Raw genomic sequence first — 12,277 nt, forward strand, 5'->3', positions numbered from 1 at the left:
CTCCACAGACTGCATCCCACAGCAAAAGGCTTAACACTACATCAGTAATAGAGGCCTCGGGGCTCTGATGATACATCAAACACGTCTGCGGAAACTGCCCCCAAAGAAAATATGTGTAGTCCTTTTATCAACGTCCCCATGATCTACTGCTGTGCAGAATTAACCCATGTGGGCAGAGAAGGGTGTAATCACAAGTCTTTATAACAGTAGCCAAATAACCTGCATTACTAAATTAGTCCAAATAGGGAAATGTGATATTTTGTGAATTTCAGCAAAATTATCAAAGTCTTTAATTTTCTTCTGAGTTACAACACATTATTAAGTCTTCCCCTGTTTCTCTTGAACGCATTTGTTCTGGGCTTGCTTTAGTCTCTGTTTAATAGCAGAACAAATATCATTATGTGGGTATGCAAATGGTTCAAAAATGGTGAGCTGAAATAATTAAATTCCCCCATGAAAAGTTGGAGCAAGATGAAACTGTACACATACTTTTTCATACACACCCTTTCCCCCAAACCTAATTGAATTCCATCCAATCCTATAAATCTATAATTACACACCAGTGATTCATAGACTCATGCTGAATCTAGTTCCCATTTTAATCCAATGAAAAATTGCTAGACAATCAAGAAATAGGTTTGGAAATCCATTAATCAGTTTTCTGGCAAATAAAAAAATGGAAATATTATTCTATATAGAATTCCAAGCACACAACAAGGACATTCCTAAGGAAACAGCTGAAGTTCCTCCATTCTCAGTACTGATATGGATGATACTTCCAGAGTTACAAAGGTGGAATGACTCTTTCCCAAACTGAGAAATAGCGTCATACCACAGAAAGAGGGTTGTATGTTGGGAGGTGGAAACTGAGTCAGTAAATTCCCAGCAATGCAATTTCCCCAAGATGTATTTGTCTAGTAAATTTAGCACCAAACTTTTGAATTTCAACATCTACAAATCTGATCTTCCCCACTCTCTAATCATTTTGACAAAAATCACTGACCTGGAAATTCCCTGGTGGTCCAGTGGTTAGGATTCAGTGCTTTCATTGTCAGGGCCCGGGTTCGATCCCTGGTCAGGGAACTAAGATCCCACAAGCTACGAGGAGCAGCCAAAAAAAAAGTCACGGACCTGCAACTTTTTGCTTTTACTCTAAAATCTTCTTTAGATAAATTGCTTTCCACTTGTCTTTTTCTCATGATAAATTTTTAAGACAGACTTTATCATGACAATTCTTTTGACCTGTATTGAAACCAATTCTCTTTGAGGGTGAGGTATTGTCATTTAGATTCTGCAATTTGCTATTAATTCTTCAGAAAATGTCATTATCCAACAGAAACAAACTGCCAGACAAACATCAAAATTTAGAAAATTTGCACTGGCCACATTCTAAAGTCTTGTTTCCCCAAGGTAATATGGATATCTTTGATAAAGACAATAACTTTGATCTTGCCACCCTATGAAGTTGTGCTTATATAGTGAGAGACATTATATGGTCCCAAACAGGACCTGCTGGAAGTTAAAGTGTCATATCTTATGACACCAAATTGTCAATAACAATAACCATTGAATGAGTGTTTCAAGCACTAAGCATTGCATTTCATTTGCCTCACCACTGCTTTTCACAACCACCTTGTTATTTGGTGCCATGCCATTTTACAGATAAAAGGAATTTAAACGAGTGGCCCTCCATGTCATATGCCTAAAGTAAGATTAAAAATTAATATGTGCCCAACACTCTGAACACCAAATCTCAAATCCCTAAGCTGTTATTTCTTTGAGTAATTTCTAAAGTGAAAACATATGTTAAATAAAGGAGTAACACATTATCTCATTGTAACTACCAATGCATCTATGAGAAATAATCTGAATGGTATTTGAAGCCAAAGAACTATAAAATATGAAACCAGTAGTCATTTCCCTCCCTAAAAAATAATTTTAAAAATCCCTACTGTAACTTTTACTTTCTTCTACAATAAATATCAGATCCTTAACAATTTTTCTATATTTTTGACTCTCAGCAAATCACCTTTCCATTTGGAGACCACTAGTAATTCTCCTTGTCTTCCTTGGGCCACCTCCTCCCACCTCTCTTAGCCCACCACATAAGTTATTTTACCTAGGAATTTCTTCTGACCTCAAAATAAAGCAAAGTCCCCTTCCAGGTGTGATTTCCCATTGCCTTGTATTTGTCCCCTCTAATGCATGATGCAGTTGTAGGTAGTCGTCGGAAAGAGACAAAATAGATTAAATCATGAGTATTCATGAGCCTCTACTGCCTGCCTACTTTCTGGACCTGAACCTATTCTTATGTTGATCCAGGTGTTGGTGAGTCAGAGAACTAGAGGAACTGAAGGGGGTTAAGGCCATAGAAAGAGAGAGAAAAGAGAGAGAATAATTACGAAGTAAATGGGGCAAAATATTTTTTTAAATGTTAAAATAAAATGCATGCAGGAGTTCTTTATACTTTTTTGCAAGCTTTCCTTAACTTTGAAAGGATGCCACAATAAATACTAAACTGCAAGCATGCACGAAAATATGCAATCAATACTGAGCAACAGGAGTTTATGAAAAGGTGATCAAAATCTCCAAAGATCAGAAGAATGGGAACCACGAAATGATATTTTAAATTTTTAGGGTCAGTGAAAAGGATAATAACATGAAGATCTGAACTCATTTAGCAGAAGTGGTTGTAACTAACTCTAATTAGAACCAATAAATCTACACATCCAGTTTATATTTTCTAAAACTTGAGAGACTATTTTGATGATTGACTTATCCCATGGTATCTCGTACATAAAGGTTGATAAAAAAAGAATTCTGAATAGATGAATGGACCATATTATGTCCTGTATTGTATAGTACTTCTGTACCTTGTATTCTTCCCTAGTATTGCATTTAGTAGCCTATATCAGGGGTCAGTAAAGAGTCATCTAGCAAATAATTTAGGCTTTGCAGATCTTATGTTTACACGGAAACTTCTCACCTCTGCAATTCTTTTTTTTTTTTTTTTTAACATCTTTATTGAAGTATAATTGCCTTACAATGGTGTGTTAGCTTCTGCTTTATAACAAAGTGAATCAGTTATACATATACAATATGTTCCCATTTCTCTTCCCTCTTGCATCTCCCTCCCTCCCACCCTCCCCATCCCACCCCTCTAGGTGGTCACAAAGCACCAAGCTGATCTCCCTGTGCTATGCGGCTGCTTCCCACTAGCTATCTATTTTACATTTGGTAGTGTATATATGTCCATGGCACTCTCTTACCCTGTCACATCTCACCCCACCCCCTCCCCATATCCTCAAGTCCATTCTCTAGTAGTTCTGTGTCTTTATTCCCGTCTTGCCACTAGGTTCTTCATGGCCTTTTTTTTTTTTTTTCCTTAGATTCCGTATATATGTGTTAGCATACTGTATTTGTTTTTCTCTTTCTGACTTACTTCACTCTGTATGACAGACTCTAACTCCATCCACCTCATTACAAATACCTCCACTTCATTTCTTTTTATGGCTGAGTAATATTCCATTGTATATATGTGCCACATCTTCTTTATCCATTCATCTGTCGATGGACATTTAGGTTGCTTCCATGTCCTGGCTATTGTAAATAGAGCTGCAATGAACATCTTGGTACATGACTCTTTTTGACCTATGGTTTTCTCAGGGTATATGCCCAGTAGTGGGATTGCTGGGTCGTATGGTAGTTCTATTTGTAGTTTTTTAAGGAACCTCCATACTGTTCTCCATAGTGGCTGTATCAATTTACATTCCCACCAACAGTGCAAGAGTGTTCCCTTTCCTCCACACCCTCTCCAGCATTTATTGTTTCTAGATTTTTTGTTGATGGCCATTCTGACCGGTGTGAGGTGATACCTCATTGTAGTTTTGATTTGCATTTCTCTAATGATTAATGATGTTGAGCATTCTTTCATGTGTCTGTAGGCCATCTGTATATCTTCTTTGGAGAAATGTCTATTTAGGTCTTCTGCCCATTTTTGGATTGGGTTGTTCGTTTTTTTGTTATTGAGCTGCATGAGCTGCTTGTAAATCTTGGAGATTAATCCTTTGTCAGTTGCTTCATTTGCAAATATTTTCTCCCATTCTGATGGTTGTCTTTTGGTCTTGTTTATGGTTTCCTTTGCTGTGCAAAAGCTTTTAAGTTTCATTAGGTCCCATTTGTTTATTTGTGTTCTTATTTCCATTTCTCTGGGAGCTGGGTCAAAAAGAATCTTGCTGTGATGTATGTCATAGAGTGTTCTGCCTATGTTTTCCTCTAAGAGTTTGATAGTGTCTGCCCTTACACTTAGGTCTTTAATCCATTTTGAGTTTATTTTTGTGCATGGTGTCAGGGAGTGTTCTAATTTCATACTTTTACATGTACCTGTCCAATTTTCCCAGCACCACTTATTGAAGAGGCTGTCTTTTCTCCACTGTATATGCTTGCCTCCTTTATCAAAGATAAGGTGACCATATGTGTGTGGGTTTATCTCTGGGCTTTCTATCCTGTTCCATTGATCTATATTTCTGTTTTTGTGCCAGTGCCAAACTATCTTGATTACTGAAGCTTTGTAATATCACCTCTGCAATTCTAGTGCATAGACAGCCATGGGTAACATATAAACAAATTAGTGTGGCTGTATTTATATATTTATGTACTTATTTTTTCTTTTATAATTTGAAATATAGTTGATTTACAATATTATATTTGTTTACTAGTTTCAGGTGTACCGCTTTGTGATTCAGAATTTGTTCAGCTTATACTCCATTAAAAGTTATTACAAAATAATGGCTATAATTCCCTGTGCTATACAATATATCCTTGTCGCTTATCTATTTTATGCATAGTATTTGTATGGCTTAATACCTCTAATTTGTAACTCTTCCCTTCGTTCTCCACTTTGGTAATCACTAGTTTTGTTTTGTTTTGTTTTTTCTATATCTGTGAGTCTGTTTCATTTTGTGTATATCTGTATTATTTTCTTAGATTTCTCATATAAATGGAATAATTGTACAGTATGTGTCTTTATCTATCTATCCCTAAATTTTTTTTTTCTAAATTTCACTCCTTTAAGTGATTAAAAAACTCTTAAGTTTTCCTTTGGAAGAGCTAGTGGCATATTTATTTTTAATAAAAATAATTAAGATAATGGATTTTATTCAATATGTGGGATTATAAACGTTTATTAGTTTTGGTCTTGCATGATTTCTTAATAGACATAATATCAGAGTTATAAGGAAAAAATTTACATAAGTTTTCTGCAGATTTGTTTTCCTGTTTTGTTGCCTCCCCCTGCATCTTCTCTCATCTTCTTCCAAATTATTGGAACAATAATTGAGCAACCTACACAGTTTCTCACACTGCTGCTTCAAATATGCTTTGTTGTTTTTTTTTTCTTCCCACTAGTCAACACACCCCCTGCTGGCTCTAGGCTAACATTCATTCCACCTTATTAAAAATGCCAATAAAAAGCAAATTATGGACGTTTTACACTGTGTTTTTTAATGCTGATTTAAATGCAAAAGGGGTAAAAGGACATAAATGCTATGGATTAGGTTACATAATGAAATAATCCTGTGAAATTAGCTCTTTCTTCTTACAAATAATTTATTTCCTGAAAAATACACCTTTCGTAATGTTAAGCTTTTGTTAGAAGAGTTTCCATAGTAGTGGTTACCACAGATCTTTTGTTCAGATGTGATAAGAAAAAACACTTTGTTTTTATGAGTTGCTACCTAGGCATTTCACAGTAGGATAACCCTACTCACACCCAGAGTCTAGACATTTAGATAAAGACTTGACTTTAAATTCCCACTTTGCTTTCCTGAGACACCTTTTAAAATAACTACTTAGAGGGAATTCCTTGGTGGTCCAGTGGGTAAGACTCTGTGCTCCCAATGCAAGGGGCCTGGGTTCAATCCCTGGTCGGGGGACTAGATCCCGCATGCATGCCGCAGCTAAGAGTGTGCATGCCACTACTAAGAAGTTTGCATGCCACAACGAAGACCCGGCACAGCCTAAATAAATAAATAATAAATAAAATAAAATATTATTTAAAAAAAAACCTACTTTGCGTTAAGCCCTGGAAAAGTTAATTACCTCTGCCTCAACCACATTATAAGTACTAGTAGGTATATTACTACCCTGCTGTCTATCTCCTGATCACTCCTGACCTGGGCCTGGGGACTGCCCTTCCCCAAGCTCATGGTGGGTGTTGGGGGGGTGGTGGGGGTACCATATATATTAAATTCTGTGACTCTACCTCCTTTGTGTGAGTGTATTGAAGTTGCATCTTCAATCACCTATGGGTTTCACTTCCCCAGAGTGGGTGCTTGGACACTGAGGTAGCTACAGCCAACCCCATGCGGGTGGCTTGTGCCATCTCATTAAGCAGGTCATAATTTGCATACTCTTAATTCATACACCAGCTCCAGATTCTCAATACAAGATGCCAGCCTGACTTACTTAAACACCAGGTGTGCTACTGGAATTGAACAGATCTCTGCCCCTCTTCATTAATGCTCTTTAACAAACTTGGTAATGTCAGGTTGGTTTTAGAGACAGTTATTCCCTGAGAGACAGAAGAGGGGCAACAGTAACCCTAAAGAGAATTTGGTGTAGTTGAAACCTGATTGTTAATCATAGTTGAGCTCAAATGAGCGGATTTAACACACACACGCGCACACACGCACAAGATTTAGTAGCTTTATTTCATTTTTGAGCATTTGTGGCACTGAGTAAGGGCACAATAAGCCAAGATTCTGGAATCAGAACCTCTGTGCTTCTACTTAATAGCTTTGTGCTTTGGGCAATGTTACTTAAATTTCATGAGTCTCAGTATCCTTATCTGTCAAATGTAGCTACTAATATCTCCCTTCGAATTTTGCCGTGAATTTTAAAAAGAAAAAAAGTCAAGATGTCTGCTGCATGTTGATACTTAATAAATGTTCTCGTTTCTTCTAGAGAACTTAACTAGCTGTGGCTTAAACAATATAGACATTTATTATTCTAGAGGAAGTAACTCAATATTGTAATGAAGACCTATGAATTGTTTCTCTGCTTTTTGCCATTCAGTGTCCTGGCCATCTCCTCATGTTTCCAAGTTGGCTACTGTAGTTACAAAACTCATGCCTTCATGTATATTGACCAGGCTGTGGGGGAAACTGCAGGAAAATAGAATTTTTTTTCACGTCTCTCTCTTTTCCCAGAGAAGAAAATCTCTCCTGCCTCTTGAATCTTGTGGGTCGGAACTGGGCCACAAAACAAGATCCAGATAACCACTCTCGAAGGGAATGTAGTTGCTGTGGTAGGCTTAGTTGAAATCATGATTTCTTCAATAGCCTGTTTTGCAATCAAGGAAGAAGTTGAAATGGCTGGTGATCAAGAAACCCATAATGTCTGCCACTTTGATGGATTTGGAAAAGACAGATTTAGTTGTTTCTCTCCTATAAGCATTCATTAGTTATGTTTATATATGTTATCTCCCCATCTAGAAATTGTAGGGAGTGTAAGAACCTTGAAGACAGCAACATACAACATATAAATACATCTCATATATTTAACCAGAAGTAAATGATACAAACCTAGGCACATTAGTGTTGCTCAATAAATTAATGTTGGTTGATTGGATGATTGTGATGCCTTTGAATAATGATTATGCATATTTCCCACAGAATGGGTAATCTTTTTAGATATTTGCATGTATTTTTTACCCCAGGGATGAACTGGCAGATGAATGTATGACAAATCTAGTGGTTAGGGGCTGGATAAGTTGTTTTCTTTGGAGTAGGACATAATAGTTATAACTTGTGTCTGTATAACAAAAATATTTTCACTGTATAATTATATGCACTATGTAAAACTACCTAAGCTCGGAGTTATCACAATTCACAATTTACAGGTATGGAAGTTGAATGTCAAAGAGACCAAATTATATACTCAAGGTCTCATACCTAGAAAGCTGCAAAGTCAAGGCTAATACTCAGAGTTTCTGATTCTAAGCCCAGAACTCTTCATTAAACCACTCCAAACAGGTTTCTCCTGAAACATGATATATATCATAAATGAATTCTCAATAATTGTAGGCAAGACTTCCTTCAGAAAGAGTCAGAAATAAGTGGAGAAGAAATCATTTTTTGACGTATACTTCTGGTTGTGACATGGCTGGATTTGTGTAAATATAATTATATAGATACTATAGAGAGTGAACTCCTTCCCCCCCAAAAATAAATCCAAACATCTGAGAAATATATAGCTTAGGAGAATGAACCATCAAGATATTATTCTAAACTGCATTCCCATTGATTTTCCATATAATTGACATCTTGATTTCCAAGTTAAATAAGAATAAATGCTCTCAAAAGAGCCTCTGTATTCTGGTGCAATGGGCAGACGGAGGTGAGGGTGAGGGGGTGGGTGTAACCTCTAAAAAAGTAGACAAGCCTTTTCATATCTAACATTATTCATTCATCAAACATTTCTTGAAAGCCTGCATGTATGCTGAAGTCTCGAAGTTGAATACTGATTAATAAATAATTCTTGAGAAACTACTCAGAATTAGGAAAACAGATGTGAACAGAAATATTATACAGTAATTAATAAAGACCTCAAGAGACTTATTAGCTGAATTTGGACTTGAATGACAAGTGCAAATTAGCCAATAGGGAAGAAGTCCACAGAAGGAAGAAAGAGGAGTGTATGTAAACAGCATGGCATGTTACCAGCTGAGAAACTTGCATCTCAGGTAAAGGTATTTAAAGGGTTGCTCTATTTGCAGGAGATACATGATAGAAGATGACTCGTTTTGATGTCAAGGATGAGCTTGTGGTGACAAGACTGAGTCTGAGGTAGAATTAGGAGAGAGAAGGAGTGGGGGAGAGGCTCAGGTGAATTCTTCTCAACATCTGGCTGAAGTTCATTTGCTGTAGTAGAACAGTCCAGTCTTCTGCAAAAGATGAATTCTGCCTTCATTATTCTAAGATTCAACTTCCCTGTTAAGGCAAATACACCTGACCTAATCTGACTTGAATAACAATCTTCATGGCCCAGGGTGACTCAAATCCCTTTATCCCCAAAGAGACAAAGAACCACTTCATTATGCCAACTGTTAAGTTTTCCTTCCGAGAGGAAGAAATCTTTGTCAACTTAGAAACTCCTATAGCGTTTATTATGTGACACTTAATCACATGCTAATTTGTATTGTTATCTCAATTTTTAATGTGTTGACATCATATTTTCTCCAATCATTTTTAGCTCCATGAGAACAGGCATTTTTTCCTCATTCCCTACACCCCACAGGTATAGTGTAGTACTGGATACAAACTATAAAAAGGGAAAACAAAACAAATCAAAAAAAAAAAAAGAAATATTAAAACATTTAAAAGAAGAAGAAAGAATGAAAAGAAAAATAATTTAACTTTCTGCCTCATCAATACTTTTTAAAAGTCTATTTTGAAGACATGGGTGGCAACAGAAGCCATCCTTCAACATTTACAACAAACCATAATATGTGAAGTTGAAATAATCCCAAAGTACTGATACGCAGAATAGTCTATAGTGACCGATGCAGACTCTCCTTCCATCCATACCAGGTATCCATATGTCACAGTGATTTTTACCTACTAGTTTTGTGAAGATAAAGGAAATAGAATGGGAGGTTTTAATTTTCAAGTGTCATATGCGTTGGGGCCATTAAGTCTCTATGATACTTAATATGTCAATATCTGTCTCCTCTTAGGACCACATCTATAAAATGGAGATGACAAAACATATCTTCCATATGTCTCACAGGAGGATTCCAAAATCAATGATTTAAACAACTTGTTGAATATTCAGAAGCTAAGATTCCAGTTGACAAATGACTCCTTTCTGCTCTCTTAAGGGGAAAGAAGTGGGAACACTCCAGGGGAAACTAAAGGGACAGGAAAACCCAGTTCTGTCCACTTCATTCCTTTTTAAAGATCTCAGATATGTTTGTCTTGAGAAGATGTTCAGATTTATCATTTTTAAATGTAGACATTTGAGGGTTTCAATTATTCGTTTGTCCCCATTCCCCATTAGCAACCATTCTGCTCTATCTATGCAGAATTTTTAACCCTCTTCAAAACAAAGTGCTCTGCAAGTATGACTTATTCTTCTGTATCAAGAAACATGGGGGAAAAGGGAGATTATTTAGATTCTATTCCACCACTCAAAAGGTGGATTTATCAGACTAAAAGGTTTACAAAAGAATTTCAATAAGTAAATATCAATCTGGCTGCAAATAGTTTTAATAATGATTAATATTCTACAGCTAATAAAAACTTGCTGGCAAAATGCCCCCAGAAGATGGCATTGTTTACACTATTGTCAAAAAGGAACAGCTGTTTATCCCCGCTACATTCAGAGCTGCAGTATTCATACTGAAATGTTAACAAATCTTAGACAAATGTCTGCTGTTGAAGGCTTAAATTTGCTCTGAGAACAGGTGTGTTTGAGAGAGAGAAAAAAAGCTACAACTGTAAACAGGATTTTAAATGAGGTGCAATTTATATACTATACACTAAGTCTGCATATGGACAACTAAATGCAGAGTTCCAATATTTACTAATAACGTGAAGATCATTCACAGTTTGGGGGCTTCGTGTAAAAAATTTCCCTGATTGCCTTTTAATGTATATTCCAAGCACCTTTTACTGACACAGATGAATTCAAGGCATCCTGTCAGAAAATGAAGCCAACATCTTCTGTAACTTTTGAAATATTTAACTAAACATTTTTTGGAAAAGTATGATGATGTAATGGAGCATTAAACTCAGTGAACAAAGACCCGTGTTCTTTGAGAGCATTTTCCCATTTATAAAAAGAGAGGTCTTGAAATGTTGGTAAGTATGTGGAGCTGAGGGAAATCTCACACACTGCTGGTGGGAAGAGGGGTATGAATTGGTAACATCATTTTATAAAGCAACTGGCAATACCTATTAAAGCTGAAGATAAGCCTTTCCTACAATCCAGAAACTCTAGTCCTAAGTACATGGTTGAGAAAGACTAAGAGACTGGTACAAGATTTTATAGTTTTTATTGAGGAAAAAAACCTGGAAATAATCTACAGATTCATAAACAGATGAATTAATGAATCGATTGTGGCATATTCATAAAATAAAATATAATACAGTAGTTAAAATGAAATAATTATGACTACCTGTATCCAAGTGCATAAATTAAATACATACGTGTGTGTGTATATATATACATATACATATGTATATATATAAAATGTTGAGTTGAGTAAATTGCAAGGTGCAAAATGAAAAGTGAAAAAGTATTGATATGATGACATTTATATATTGGTTAAAGACAATCAAAATAATACTATAAATTGTTTAGGGATGTATATATTTTTGGTAAAAGTATAAAAACATAATGAACAGGAACGGAAAAGAAGTGTTTACTTCTAGGTATGGTGGGACACCAATGGGATCAGGCAAGAATGCAAAAGGGACTTAAATTATATTTTTAATATTTTATTTATTTTAAAGCCGTTTAAATGTTAAAGAACATACAAATCTGGATAATGGTTCCTAGCTTTTCTAGACTCTCAAGTATGATTAAGCTAGCCAGATAGGTGTCTTTAAAGCTGGGATCCTCAAAAGCCAGGGCTGGGGAGGCAGCCCCTCAGGACCCTCAGTAGGAGAAGGCAAGCCCAAGCCACTGGACTTGGGACTGCAGCCCCCCCTCCTCACTCAGGTCCCTGCCAACAGGGCAGATTCTTGGCTCACCTCCGCTTTGATATTTTGTGATTCACCATCTCCTGGCTGCTGCTTTTCTCCCACAGCTACAGCCTGTGCTGGAGAAGTATTCTGGTTGTCCAAGAATCTAGTAACTAACACGATTATTTTCAGTTAGAAGCTTAGAGACAAGAGAATATTTTACTTACGAGTGAGAGGACCTCAGAATTCTATTCCCTCTAATAAAATAAGGGTGTCACTAACCCAATTCTCATTCAACTACCGATTAATATTCCAATGATGTGAGTCCAGCTCTAACCAAAACCACAAGGTTAACTTCAGGATTCACGCGGAAGCTGCTTGAATCCCAGCTCAACCTGCTGTAGCTGTGCAGCTGAGCACCAAGGGTTGTCAGGAATCTACAGTGTAAAATAAGTCTGCATATTTGTTGCTGCTGAGGGAAAGGGGGTGGGAGGGATAAGGAGACATCAGCTTCCTCCGAAGTGACTCCATCCCTAACTTGACTGTAAGCTTCACACAGAAATCATTATGGCCCCTCATTTTGTTAAGGT

This window comes from Balaenoptera ricei, chromosome 7 (assembly GCF_028023285.1).
Source record: "Balaenoptera ricei isolate mBalRic1 chromosome 7, mBalRic1.hap2, whole genome shotgun sequence".
NCBI classification, from domain to species: domain Eukaryota; kingdom Metazoa; phylum Chordata; class Mammalia; order Artiodactyla; family Balaenopteridae; genus Balaenoptera; species Balaenoptera ricei.